Source organism: Amaranthus tricolor, chromosome 5, assembly GCF_026212465.1.
Source record: "Amaranthus tricolor cultivar Red isolate AtriRed21 chromosome 5, ASM2621246v1, whole genome shotgun sequence".
NCBI lineage: Eukaryota > Viridiplantae > Streptophyta > Magnoliopsida > Caryophyllales > Amaranthaceae > Amaranthus > Amaranthus tricolor.
Window position 1 is genome coordinate 1,063,663 of NC_080051.1, and position 17,421 is coordinate 1,081,083.

The window sequence follows — 17,421 nt, forward strand, 5'->3', positions numbered from 1 at the left end:
AACGATAAAGAATGAACAAGGATTAATGGTCAATGACGAATGAATGATGAAGAATGAACGAGGATCAATGATCAATGACGAATGAACGATGAAGAATGAACAAGGATCAATGATCAATGACGAATGAACGATGAAGAATGAACAAGGATCAATGATCAATGACGAATGAACGATGAAGAATGAACAAGGATCAATAATCAATGACGAATGAACGATGAAGAATGAACAAGGATGAATGATCAATGACGAATGAACGATGAAGAATGAACAAGGATCAATGATCAGTGACGAATGAACGATGAAGAATGAACAAGGATCAATGATCAATGAAGAATGAACAAGGATCAATGATCAAAGATGAATGAACGATGAAGAATGAACAAGGATCAATGATCAATGACGAATGAACGATGAAGAATGAACAAGGATCAATGATCAATGAAGAATGAACGATGAAGAATGAACAAGGAGTAATGGTCAATGACGAATGAACGATGAAGAATGAACAAGGATCAATGATCAATGACGAATGAACGATGACGAATGAACAAGGATCAATGATCAATGAAGAATGAACGACGAAGAATGAATAAGGATTAATGGTCAATGACGAATGAACGATGAAGAATGAACAAGGATCAATGATCAATGACGAATGAACGATGAAGAATGAACAAGGATCAATGATCAATGAAGAATGAACGATGAAGAATGAACAAGGTGTAATGGTCAATGACGAATGAACGATGAAGAATGAACAAGGATCAATGATCAATGACTAATGAACGATGAAGAATGAACAAGGATCATTGATTAATAAAGAATGAACAAGGATCAATGATCAAAGAAGAATGAACGATGAAGAATGAACAAGGATCAATGATCAATGAAGAATGAACGATGAAGAATGAACAAGGAATAATGGTCAATGACGAATGAACGATGAAGAATGAACAAGGATCAATGATCAATGACGAATGAACGATGAAGAATGAACAAGGATCAATGATCAATGAAGAATGAACGACGAAGAATGAATAAGGATTAATGGTCAATGACGAATGAACGATGAAGAATGAACAAGGATCAATGATCAATGACGAATGAACGATGAAGAATGAACAAGGATCAATGATCAATGAAGAATGAACGATGAAGAATGAACAAGGTGTAATGGTCAATGACGAATGAACGATGAAGAATGAACAAGGATCAATGATCAATGACTAATGAACGATGAAGAATGAACAAGGATCATTGATTAATAAAGAATGAACAAGGATTAATGGTCAATGACGAATGAATGATGAAGAATGAACGAGGATCAATGATCAATGACGAATGAACGATGAAGAATGAACAAGGATCAATGATCAATGACGAATGAACGATGAAGAATGAACAAGGATCAATGATCAATGAAGAATGAACGATGAAGAATGAACAAGGAGTAATGGTCAATGACGAATGAACGATGAAGAATGAACAAGGATCAATGATCAATGACGAATGAACGATGACGAATGAACAAGGATCAATGATCAATGAAGAATGAACGACGAAGAATGAATAAGGATTAATGGTCAATGACGAATGAACGATGAAGAATGAACAAGGATCAATGATCAATGACGAATGAACGATGAAGAATGAACAAGGATCAATGATCAATGAAGAATGAACGATGAAGAATGAACAAGGTGTAATGGTCAATGACGAATGAACGATGAAGAATGAACAAGGATCAATGATCAATGACTAATGAACGATGAAGAATGAACAAGGATCATTGATTAATAAAGAATGAACAAGGATCAATGATCAAAGAAGAATGAACGATGAAGAATGAACAAGGATCAATGATCAATGAAGAATGAACGATGAAGAATGAACAAGGAATAATGGTCCATGACGAATGAACGATGAAGAATGAACAAGGATCAATGATCAATGACGAATGAACGATGAAGAATGAACAAGGATCAATGATCAATGAAGAATGAACAAGGATCAATGATCAAAGAAGAATGAACGATGAAGAATGAACAAGGATCAATGATCAATGAAGAATGAACGATGAAGAATGAACAAGGATTAATGGTCAAGGACGAATGAACGATGAAGAATGAACAAGGATCAATGATCAATGAAGAATGAACGATGAAGAATGAACAAGGATTAATGGTCAATGACGAATGAATGATGAAGAATGAACAAGGATCAATGATCAATGACGAATGAACGATGAAGAATGAACAAGGATCAATGATCAATGACGAATGAACGATGAAGAATGAACAAGGATCAATGATCAATGAAGAATGAACGATGAAGAATGAACAAGGAGTAATGGTCAATGACGAATGAACGATGAAGAATGAACAAGGATCAATGATCAATGACGAATGAACGATGAAGAATGAACAAGGATCAATGATCAATGAAGAATGAACAAGGATCAATGGTCAATGACGAATGAACGATGAAGAATGAACAAGGATTAATGGTCAATGACGAATGAACGATGAAGAATGAACAAGGATCAATGATCAATGGATCAATTCTCAATGAAGAATGAACGATGAAGAATGAACAAGGAACAATGATCAATGAAGAATGAACGATGAAGAATGAACAAGGATTAATGGTCAATGACGAATGAACGATGAAGAATGAACAAGGATCAATGATCAATGAAGAATGAACGATGAAGAATGAACAAGGATTAATGGTCAATGACGAATGAACGATGAAGAATGAACAAGGATTAATGATCAATGACGAATGAACGATGAAGAATGAACAAGGATCAATGATCAATGACGAATGAACGATGAAGAATGAACAAGGATCAATGATCAATGAAGAATGAACAAGGATTAATGATCAATGAAGAATGAACGATGAAAAATGAACAAGGATCAATGATCAAAGAAGAATGAACGATGAAGAATGAACAAGGATTAATGGTCAGTGACGAATGAACGATGAAGAATGAACAAGGATCAATGATCAATGAAGAATGAACGATGAAGAATGAACAAGGATTAATGGTCAATGACGAATGAACGATGAAGAATGAACAAGGATCAATGATCAATGACGAATGAACGATGAAGAATGAACAAGGATCAATGATCAATGACGAATGAACGATGAAGAATGAACAAGGATCAATGATCAATGAAGAATGAACAAGGATCAATGATCAAAGAAGAATGAACGATGAAGAATGAACAAGGAACAATGATCAATGAAGAATGAACGATGAAGAATGAACAAGGATTAATCGTCAATGACGAATGAACGATGAAGAATGAACAAGGATCAATGATCAATGAAGAATGAACGATGAAGAATGAACAAGGATCAATGATCAATGAAGAATGAACGACGAAGAATGAACAAGGATTAATGGTCAATGACGAATGAACGATGAAGAATGAACAAGGATCAATGATCAATGACGAATGAACGATGAAGAATGAACAAGGATCAATGATGAATGAAGAATGAACGATGAAGAATGAACAAGGAGTAATGGTCAATGACGAATGAACGATGAAGAATGAACAAGGATCAATGATCAATGAGTAATGAACGATGAAGAATGAACAAGGATCAATGATTAATGAAGAATGAACAAGGATCAATAATCAAAGAAGAATGAACGATGAAGAATGAACAAGGATCAATGATCAATGAAGAATGAACGATGATGAACAAGGAATAATGGTCAATGACGAATGAACGATGAAGAATGAACAAGGATCAATGATCAATGACGAATGAACGATGAAGAATGAACAAGGATCAATGATCAATGATCAATGAAGAATGAACAAGGATCAATGATCAAAGAAGAATGAACGATGAAGAATGAACAAGGATCAATGATCAATGAAGAATGAACGATGAAGAATGAACAAGGATTAATGGTCAATGACGAATGAACGATGAAGAATGAACAAGGATCAATGATCAATGAAGAATGAACGATGAAGAATGAACAAGGATTAATGGTCAATGACGAATGAATGATAAAGAATGAACAAGGATCAATGATCAATGACGAATGAACGATGAAGAATGAACAAGGATCAATGATCAATGACTAATGAACGATGAAGAATGAACAAGGATCAATGATCAATGAAGAATGAACGATGAAGAATGAACAAGGATCAATTCTCAATGAAGAATGAACGATGAAGAATGAACAAGGAACAATGATCAATGAAGAATGAACGATGAAGAATGAACAAGGATTAATGGTCAATGACGAATGGATCAATGATCAATGAAGAATGAACGATGAAGAATGAACAAGGAGTAATGGTCAATGACGAATGAACGATGAAGAATGAACAAGGATCAATGATCAATGAGTAATGAACGATGAAGAATGAACAAGGATCAATGATTAATGAAGAATGAACAAGGATCAATGATCAAAGAAGAATGAACGATGAAGAATGAACAAGGATCAATGATCAATGAAGAATGAACGATGAAGAATGAACAAGGAATAATGGTCAATGACGAATGAACGATGAAGAATGAACAAGGATCAATGATCAATGACGAATGAACGATGAAGAATGAACAAGGATCAATGATCAATGAAGAATGAACAAGGATCAATGATCAAAGAAGAATGAACGATGAAGAATGAACAAGGAACAATGATCAATGAAGAATGAACGATGAAGAATGAACAAGGATTAATGGTCAATGACGAATGAACGATGAAGAATGAACAAGGATCAATGATCAATGAAGAATGAACGATGAAGAATGAACAAGGATCAATGATCAATGAAGAATGAACGACGAAGAATGAACAAGGATTAATGGTCAATGACGAATGAACGATGAAGAATGAACAAGGATCAATGATCAATGACGAATGAACGATGAAGAATGAACAAGGATCAATGATCAATGAAGAATGAACGATGAAGAATGAACAAGGAGTAATAGTCAATGACGAATGAACGATGAAGAATGAACAAGGATCAATGATCAATGAGTAATGAACGATGAAGAATGAACAAGGATCAATGATTAATGAAGAATGAACAAGGATCAATAATCAAAGAAGAATGAACGATGAAGAATGAACAAGGATCAATGATCAATGAAGAATGAACGATGATGAACAAGGAATAATGGTCAATGACGAATGAACGATGAAGAATGAACAAGGATCAATGATCAATGACGAATGAACGATGAAGAATGAACAAGGATCAATGATCAATGATCAATGAAGAATGAACAAGGATCAATGATCAAAGAAGAATGAACGATGAAGAATGAACAAGGATCAATGATCAATGAAGAATGAACGATGAAGAATGAACAAGGATTAATGGTCAATGACGAATGAACGATGAAGAATGAACAAGGATCAATGATCAATGAAGAATGAACGATGAAGAATGAACAAGGATTAATGGTCAATGACGAATGAATGATAAAGAATGAACAAGGATCAATGATCAATGACGAATGAACGATGAAGAATGAACAAGGATCAATGATCAATGACTAATGAACGATGAAGAATGAACAAGGATCAATGATCAATGAAGAATGAACGATGAAGAATGAACAAGGATCAATTCTCAATGAAGAATGAACGATGAAGAATGAACAAGGAACAATGATCAATTAAGAATGAACGATGAAGAATGAAGAAGGATTAATGGTCAATGACGAATGGATCAATGATCAATGAAGAATGAACGATGAAGAATGAACAAGGAGTAATGGTCAATGACGAATGAACGATGAAGAATGAACAAGGATCAATGATCAATGACGAATGAACGATGAAGAATGAACAAGGATCAATGATCAATGACGAATGAACGATGAAGAATGAACAAGGATCAATGATCAATGAAGAATGAACAAGGATCAATGATCAAAGAAGAATGAACGATGAAGAATGAACAAGGAACAATGATCAATGAAGAATGAACGATGAAGTATGAACAAGGATTAATGGTCAATGACGAATGAACGATGAAGAATGAACAAGGATCAATGATCAATGAAGAATGAACGATGAAGAATGAACAAGGATCAATGATCAATGAAGAATGAACGACGAAGAATGAACAAGGATTAATGGTCAATGACGAATGAACGATGAAGAATGAACAAGGATCAATGATCAATGACGAATGAACGATGAAGAATGAACAAGGATCAATGATCAATGAAGAATGAACGATGAAGAATGAACAAGGAACAATGATCAATGAAGAATGATCGATGAAGAATGAGCAAGGATTAATGGTCAATGACGAATGAACGATGAAGAATGAACAAGGATCAATGCTCAATGAAGAATGAACGATGAAGAATGAACAAGGATCAATGATCAATGAAGAATGAACGATGAAGAATGAACAAGGATTAATGGTCAATGACGAATGAACGATGAAGAATGAACGAGGATCAATGATCAATGAAGAATGAACGATGAAGAATGAACAAGGATTAATGGTCAATGACGAATGAACGATGAAGAATAAACAAGGATCAATGATCAATGACGAATGAACGATGAAGAATGAACAAGGATCAATGATCAATGACGAATGAACGATGAAGAATGAACAAGGATCAATGATCAATGAAGAATGAACAAGGATCAATGATCAAAGAAGAATGAACGATGAAGAATGAACAAGGATCAATGATCAATGAAGCATGAACGAAGAAGAATGAACAAGGAGTAATAGTCAATGACGAATGAACGATGAAGAATGAACAAGATTCAATGATCAATGACGAATGAACGATGAAGAATGAACAAGGATCAATGATCAATGAAGAATGAACAAGGATCAATGATCAAAGAAGAATGAACGATGAAGAATTAACAAGGATCAATGATCAATGAAGAATGAACGATGAAGAATGAACAAGGATTAATGGTCAATGACGAATGAACGATGAAGAATGAACAAGGATCAATGAAGAATGAACGATGAAGAATGAACAAGGATTAATGGTCAATGACAAATGAACGATGAAGAATGAACAAGGATCAATGATCAATGACGAATGAACGATGAAGAATGAACAAGGATCAATAATCAATGACGAATGAACGATGAAGAATGAACAAGGATCAATGATCAATGACGAATGAACGATGAAGAATGAACAAGGATCAATGATCAATGACGAATGAACGATGAAGAATGAACAAGGATCAATGATCAATGAAGAATGAACAAGGATCAATGATCAAAGAAGAATGAACGATGAAGAATGAACAAGGATCAATGATCAATGAAGAATGAACGATGAAGAATGAACAAGGATCAATTCTCAATGAAGAATGAACGATGAAGAATGAACAAGGATCAATTCTCAATGAAGAATGAACGATGAAGAATGAACAAGGAACAATGATCAATGAAGAATGAACGATGAAGAATGAACAAGGATTAATGGTCAATGACGAATGAACGATGAAGAATGAACAAGGATCAATGATCAATGAAGAATGAACGATGAAGAATGAACAAGGATCAATGATCAATGAAGAATGAACGACGAAGAATGAACAAGGATTAATGGTCAATGACGAATGAACGATGAAGAATGAACAAGGATCAATGATCAATGACGAATGAACGATGAAGAATGAACAAGGATCAATGATCAATGAAGAATGAACGATGAAGAATGAACAAGGAGTAATGGTCAATGACGAATGAACGATGAAGAATGAACACGGATCAATGATCAATGACTAATGAACGATGAAGAATGAACAAGGATCATTGATTAATGAAGAATGAACAAGGATCAATGATCAAAGAAGAATGAACGATGAAGAATGAACAAGGATCAATGATCAATGAAGAATGAACGATGAAGAATGAACAAGGAATAATGGTCAATGACGAATGAACGATGAAGAATGAACAAGGATCAATGATCAATGACGAATGAACGATGAAGAATGAACAAGGATCAATGATCAATGAAGAATGAACAAGGATCAATGATCAAAGAAGAATGAACGATGAAGAATGAACAAGGATCAATGATCAATGAAGAATGAACGATGAAGAATGAACAAGGATTAATGGTCAATGACGAATGAACGATGAAGAATGAACAAGGATCAATGATCAATGAAGAATGAACGATGAAGAATGAACAAGGATTAATGGTCAATGACGAATGAACGATGAAGAATGAACAAGGATCAATGATCAATGAAGAATGAACGATGAAGAATGAACAAGGATTAATGGTCAATGACGAATGAATGATGAAGAATGAACAAGGATCAATGATCAATGACGAATGAACGATGAAGAATGAACAAGGATCAATGATCAATGACGAATGAACGATGAAGAATGAACAAGGATCAATGATCAATGAAGAATGAACGATGAAGAATGAACAAGGAGTAATGGTCAATGACGAATGAACGATGAAGAATGAACAAGGATCAATGATCAATGACGAATGAACGATGAAGAATGAACAAGGATCAATGATCAATGACGAATGAACGATGAAGAATGAACAAGGATCAATGATCAATGAAGAATGAACGATGAAGAATGAACAAGGAACAATGATCAATGAAGAATGATCGATGAAGAATGAGCAAGGATTAATGTTCAATGACGAATGAACGATGAAGAATGAACAAGGATCAATTCTCAATGAAGAATGAACGATGAAGAATGAACAAGGATCAATTCTCAATGAAGAATGAACGATGAAGAATGAACAAGGAACAATGATCAATGAAGAATGAACGATGAAGAATGAACAAGGATTAATGGTCAATGACGAATGAACGATGAAGAATGAACAAGGATCAATGATCAATGAAGAATGAACGATGAGGAATGAACAAGCATCAATGATCAATGAAGAATGAACGACGAAGAATGAACAAGGATTAATGGTCAATGACGAATGAACGATGAAGAATGAACAAGGATCAATGATCAATGACGAATGAACGATGAAGAATGAACAAGGATCAATGATCAATGAAGAATGAACGATGAAGAATGAACAAGGAGTAATGGTCAATGACGAATGAACGATGAAGAATGAACAAGGATCAATTCTCAATGAAGAATGAACGATGAAGAATGAACAAGGATTAATGGTCAATGACGAATGAACGATGAAGAATGAACAAGGATCAATGATCAATGAAGAATGAACGATGAAGAATGAACAAGGATCAATGATCAATGAAGAATGAACGACGAAGAATGAACAAGGATTAATGGTCAATGACGAATGAACGATGAAGAATGAACAAGGATCAATGATCAATGACGAATGAACGATGAAGAATGAACAAGGATCAATGATCAATGAAGAATGAACGATGAAGAATGAACAAGGAGTAATGGTCAATGACGAATGAACGATGAAGAATGAACACGGATCAATGATCAATGACTAATGAACGATGAAGAATGAACAAGGATCATTGATTAATGAAGAATGAACAAGGATCAATGATCAAAGAAGAATGAACGATGAAGAATGAACAAGGATCAATGATCAATGAAGAATGAACGATGAAGAATGAACAAGGAATAATGGTCAATGACGAATGAACGATGAAGAATGAACAAGGATCAATGATCAATGACGAATGAACGATGAAGAATGAACAAGGATCAATGATCAATGAAGAATGAACAAGGATCAATGATCAAAGAAGAATGAACGATGAAGAATGAACAAGGATCAATGATCAATGAAGAATGAACGATGAAGAATGAACAAGGATTAATGGTCAATGACGAATGAACGATGAAGAATGAACAAGGATCAATGATCAATGAAGAATGAACGATGAAGAATGAACAAGGATTAATGGTCAATGACGAATGAACGATGAAGAATGAACAAGGATCAATGATCAATGAAGAATGAACGATGAAGAATGAACAAGGATTAATGGTCAATGACGAATGAATGATGAAGAATGAACAAGGATCAATGATCAATGACGAATGAACGATGAAGAATGAACAAGGATCAATGATCAATGACGAATGAACGATGAAGAATGAACAAGGATCAATGATCAATGAAGAATGAACGATGAAGAATGAACAAGGAGTAATGGTCAATGACGAATGAACGATGAAGAATGAACAAGGATCAATGATCAATGACGAATGAACGATGAAGAATGAACAAGGATCAATGATCAATGACGAATGAACGATGAAGAATGAACAAGGATCAATGATCAATGAAGAATGAACGATGAAGAATGAACAAGGAACAATGATCAATGAAGAATGATCGATGAAGAATGAGCAAGGATTAATGTTCAATGACGAATGAACGATGAAGAATGAACAAGGATCAATTCTCAATGAAGAATGAACGATGAAGAATGAACAAGGATCAATTCTCAATGAAGAATGAACGATGAAGAATGAACAAGGAACAATGATCAATGAAGAATGAACGATGAAGAATGAACAAGGATTAATGGTCAATGACGAATGAACGATGAAGAATGAACAAGGATCAATGATCAATGAAGAATGAACGATGAGGAATGAACAAGCATCAATGATCAATGAAGAATGAACGACGAAGAATGAACAAGGATTAATGGTCAATGACGAATGAACGATGAAGAATGAACAAGGATCAATGATCAATGACGAATGAACGATGAAGAATGAACAAGGATCAATGATCAATGAAGAATGAACGATGAAGAATGAACAAGGAGTAATGGTCAATGACGAATGAACGATGAAGAATGAACAAGGATCAATTCTCAATGAAGAATGAACGATGAAGAATGAACAAGGATCAATTCTCAATGAAGAATGAACGATGAACAATGAACAAGGAACAATGATCAATGAAGAATGAACGATGAAGAATGAACAAGGATTAATGGTCAATGACGAATGAACGATGAAGAATGAACAAGGATCAATGATCAATGAAGAATGAACGATGAAAAATGAACAAGGATCAATGATCAAAGAAGAATGAACGATGAAGAATGAACAAGGATTAATGGTCAGTGACGAATGAACGATGAAGAATGAACAAGGATCAATGATCAATGAAGAATGAACGATGAAGAATGAACAAGGATTAATGGTCAATGACGAATGAACGATGAAGAATGAACAAGGATCAATGATCAATGACGAATGAACGATGAAGAATGAACAAGGATCAATGATCAATGACGAATGAACGATGAAGAATGAACAAGGATCAATGATCAATGAAGAATGAACAAGGATCAATGATCAAAGAAGAATGAACGATGAAGAATGAACAAGGAACAATGATCAATGAAGAATGAACGATGAAGAATGAACAAGGATTAATGGTCAATGACGAATGAACGATGAAGAATGAACAAGGATCAATGATCAATGAAGAATGAACGACGAAGAATGAACAAGGATTAATGGTCAATGACGAATGAACGATGAAGAATGAACAAGGATCAATGATCAATGACGAATGAACGATGAAGAATGAACAAGGATCAATGATCAATGAAGAATGAACGATGAAGAATGAACAAGGAGTAATGGTCAATGACGAATGAACGATGAAGAATGAACAAGGATCAATGATCAATGAGTAATGAACGATGAAGAATGAACAAGGATCAATGATTAATGAAGAATGAACAAGGATCAATAATCAAAGAAGAATGAACGATGAACAATGAACAAGGATCAATGATCAATGAAGAATGAACGATGATGAACAAGGAATAATGGTCAATGACGAATGAACGATGAAGAATGAACAAGGATCAATGATCAATGACGAATGAACGATGAAGAATGAACAAGGATCAATGATCAATGAAGAATGAACAAGGATCAATGATCAAAGAAGAATGAACGATGAAGAATGAACAAGGATCAATGATCAATGAAGAATGAACGATGAAGAATGAACAAGGATTAATGGTCAATGACGAATGAACGATGAAGAATGAACAAGGATCAATGATCAATGAAGAATGAACGATGAAGAATGAACAAGGATTAATGGTCAATGACGAATGAATGATGAAGAATGAACAAGGATCAATGATCAATGACGAATGAACGATGAAGAATGAACAAGGATCAATGATCAATGACGAATGAACGATGAAGAATGAACAAGGATCAATGATCAATGAAGAATGAACGATGAAGAATGAACAAGGAGTAATGGTCAATGACGAATGAACGATGAAGAATGAACAAGGATCAATGATCAATGACGAATGAACGATGAAGAATGAACAAGGATCAATGATCAATGAAGAATGAACGATGAAGAATGAACAAGGAACAATGATCAATGAAGAATGATCGATGAAGAATGAGCAAGGATTAATGGTCAATGACGAATGAACGATGAAGAATGAACAAGGATCAATTCTCAATGAAGAATGAACGATGAAGAATGAACAAGGATCAATTCTCAATGAAGAATGAACGATGAAGAATGAACAAGGAACAATGATCAATGAAGAATGAACGATGAAGAATGAACAAGGATTAATGGTCAATGACGAATGAACGATGAAGAATGAACAAGGATCAATGATCAATGAAGAATGAACGATGAGGAATGAACAAGGATCAATGATCAATGAAGAATGAACGACGAAGAATGAACAAGGATTAATGGTCAATGACGAATGAACGATGAAGAATGAACAAGGATCAATGATCAATGACGAATGAACGATGAAGAATGAACAAGGATCGATGATCAATGAAGAATGAACGATGAAGAATGAACAAGGAGTAATGGTCAATGACGAATGAACGATGAAGAATGAACAAGGATCAATTCTCAATGAAGAATGAACGATGAAGAATGAACAAGGATCAATTCTCAATGAAGAATGAACGATGAACAATGAACAAGGATCAATTCTCAATGAAGAATGAACGATGAAGAATGAACAAGGAACAATGATCAATGAAGAATGAACGATGAAGAATGAACAAGGATTAATGGTCAATGACGAATGAACGATGAAGAATGAACAAGGATCAATGATCAATGAAGAATGAACGATGAAAAATGAACAAGGATCAATGATCAAAGAAGAATGAACGATGAAGAATGAACAAGGATTAATGGTCAGTGACGAATGAACGATGAAGAATGAACAAGGATCAATGATCAATGAAGAATGAACGATGAAGAATGAACAAGGATTAATGGTCAATGACGAATGAACGATGAAGAATGAACAAGGATCAATGATCAATGACGAATGAACGATGAAGAATGAACAAGGATCAATGATCAATGACGAATGAACGATGAAGAATGAACAAGGATCAATGATCAATGAAGAATGAACAAGGATCAATGATCAAAGAAGAATGAACGATGAAGAATGAACAAGGAACAATGATCAATGAAGAATGAACGATGAAGAATGAACAAGGATTAATGGTCAATGACGAATGAACGATGAAGAATGAACAAGGATCAATGATCAATGAAGAATGAACGATGAAGAATGAACAAGGATCAATGATCAATGAAGAATGAACGACGAAGAATGAACAAGGATTAATGGTCAATGACGAATGAACGATGAAGAATGAACAAGGATCAATGATCAATGACGAATGAACGATGAAGAATGAACAAGGATCAATGATCAATGAAGAATGAACGATGAAGAATGAACAAGGAGTAATGGTCAATGACGAATGAACGATGAAGAATGAACAAGGATCAATGATCAATGAGTAATGAACGATGAAGAATGAACAAGGATCAATGATTAATGAAGAATGAACAAGGATCAATAATCAAAGAAGAATGAACGATGAAGAATGAACAAGGATCAATGATCAATGAAGAATGAACGATGATGAACAAGGAATAATGGTCAATGACGAATGAACGATGAAGAATGAACAAGGACCAATGATCAATGACGAATGAACGATGAAGAATGAACAAGGATCAATGATCAATGAAGAATGAACAAGGATCAATGATCAAAGAAGAATGAACGATGAAGAATGAACAAGGATCAATGATCAATGAAGAATGAACGATGAAGAATGAACAAGGATTAATGGTCAATGACGAATGAACGATGAAGAATGAACAAGGATCAATGATCAATGAAGAATGAACGATGAAGAATGAACAAGGATTAATGAACAATGACGAATGAATGATAAAGAATGAACAAGGATCAATGATCAATGACGAATGAACGATGAAGAATGAACAAGGATCAATGATCAATGACTAATGAACGATGAAGAATGAACAAGGATCAATGATCAATGAAGAATGAACGATGAAGAATGAACAAGGAGTAATGGTCAATGACGAATGAACGATGAAGAATGAACAAGGATCAATGATCAATGACGAATGAACGATGAAGAATGAACAAGGATCAATGATCAATGAAGAATGAACGATGAAGAATGAACAAGGATCAATGATCAATGAAGAATGAACGATGAAGAATGAACAAGGATTAATGGTCAATGACGAATGGATCAATGATCAATGAAGAATGAACGATGAAGAATGAACAAGGAGTAATGGTCAATGACGAATGAACGATGAAGAATGAACAAGGATCAATGATCAATGACGAATGAACGATGAAGAATGAACAAGGATCAATGATCAATGACGAATGAACGATGAAGAATGAAGAAGGATCAATGATCAATGAAGAATGAACAAGGATCAATGATCAAAGAAGAATGAACGATGAAGAATGAACAAGGATCAATTATCAATGAAGAATGAACGATGAAGAATGAACAAGGATTAATGGTCAATGACGAATGAACGATGAAGAATGAACAAGGATCAATGATCAATGAAGAATGAACGATGAAGAATGAACAAGGATTAATGGTCAATGACGAATGAATGATAAAGAATGAACAAGGATCAATGATCAATGACGAATGAACGATGAAAAATGAACAAGGATCAATGATCAATGACTAATGAACGATGAAGAATGAACAAGGATAAATGATCAATGAAGAATGAACGATGAAGAATGAACAAGGAGTAATGGTCAATGACGAATGAACGATGAAGAATGAACAAGGATCAATGATCAATGACGAATGAACGATGAAGAATGAACAAGGATCAATGATCAATGAAGAATGAACGATGAAGAATGAACAAGGATCAATGATCAATGAAGAATGAACGATGAAGAATGAACAAGGATTAATGGTCAATGACGAATGAATCAATGATCAATGAAGAATGAACGATGAAGAATGAACAAGGAGTAATGGTCAATGACGAATGAACGATGAAGAATGAACAAGGATCAATGATCAATGACGAATGGACGATGAAGAATGAACAAGGATCAATGATCAATGACGAATGAACGATGAAGAATGAACAAGGATCAATGATCAATGAAGAATGAACAAGGATCAATGATCAAAGAAGAATGAACGATGAAGAATGAACAAGGAACAATGATCAATGAAGAATGAACGATGAAGAATGAACAAGGATTAATGGTCAATGACGAATGAACGATGAAGAATGAACAAGGATCAATGATCAATGAAGAATGAACGATGAAGAATGAACAAGGATCAATGATCAATGAAGAATGAACGACGAAGAATGAACAAGGATTAATGGTCAATGACGAATGAACGATGAAGAATGAACAAGGATCAATGATCAATGACGAATGAACGATGAAGAATGAACAAGGATCAATGATCAATGAAGAATGAACGATGAAGAATGAACAAGGAGTAATGGTCAATGACGAATGAACGATGAAGAATGAACAAGGATCATTGATCAATGAGTAATGAACGATGAAGAATGAACAAGGATCAATGATTAATGAAGAATGAACAAGGATCAATGATCAAAGAAGAATGAACGATGAAGAATGAACAAGGATCAATGATCAATGAAGAATGAACGATGAAGAATGAACAAGGAATAATGGTCAATGACGAATGAACGATGAAGAATGAACAAGGATCAATGATCAATGACGAATGAACGATGAAGAATGAACAAGGATCAATGATCAATGAAGAATGAACAAGGATCAATGATCAAAGAAGAATGAACGATGAAGAATGAACAAGGAACAATGATCAATGAAGAATGAACGATGAAGAATGAACAAGGATTAATGGTCAATGACGAATGAACGATGAAGAATGAACAAGGATCAATGATCAATGAAGAATGAACGATGAAGAATGAACAAGGATCAATGATCAATGAAGAATGAACGACGAAGAATGAACAAGGATTAATGGTCAATGACGAATGAACGATGAAGAATGAACAAGGATCAATGATCAATGACGAATGAACGATGAAGAATGAACAAGGATCAATGATCAATGAAGAATGAACGATGAAGAATGAACAAGGAGTAATGGTCAATGACGAATGAACGATGAAGAATGAACAAGGATCATTGATCAATGAGTAATGAACGATGAAGAATGAACAAGGATCAATGATTAATGAAGAATGAACAAGGATCAATGATCAAAGAAGAATGAACGATGAAGAATGAACAAGGATCAATGATCAATGAAGAATGAACGATGAAGAATGAACAAGGATTAATGGTCAATGACGAATGAACGATGAAGAATGAACAAGGATCAATGATCAATGAAGAATGAACGACGAAGAATGAACAAGGATTAATGGTCAATGACGAATGAACGATGAAGAATGAACAAGGATCAATGATCAATGACGAATGAACGATGAAGAATGAACAAGGATCAATGATCAATAAAGAATGAACGATGAAGAATGAACAAGGAGTAATGGTCAATGACGAATGAACGATGAAGAATGAACAAGGATCAATGATCAATGACTAATGAACGATGAAGAATGAACAAGGATCATTGATTAATGAAGAATGAACAAGGATCAATGATCAAAGAAGAATGAACGATGAAGAATGAACAAGGATCAATGATCAATGAAGAATGAACGATGAAGAATGAACAAGGAATAATGGTCAATGACGAATGAACGATGAAGAATGAACAAGGATCAATGATCAATGACGAATGAACGATGAAGAATGAACAAGGATCAATGATCAATGAAGAATGAACAAGGATCAATGATCAAAGAAGAATGAACGATGAAGAATGAACAAGGATCAATGATCAATGAAGAATGAACGATGAAGAATGAACAAGGATTAATGGTCAATGACGAATGAACGATGAAGAATGAACAAGGATCAATGATCAATGAAGAATGAACGATGAAGAATGAACAAGGATTAATGGTCAATGACGAATGAATGATGAAGAATGAACAAGGATCAATGATCAATGACGAATAAACGATGAA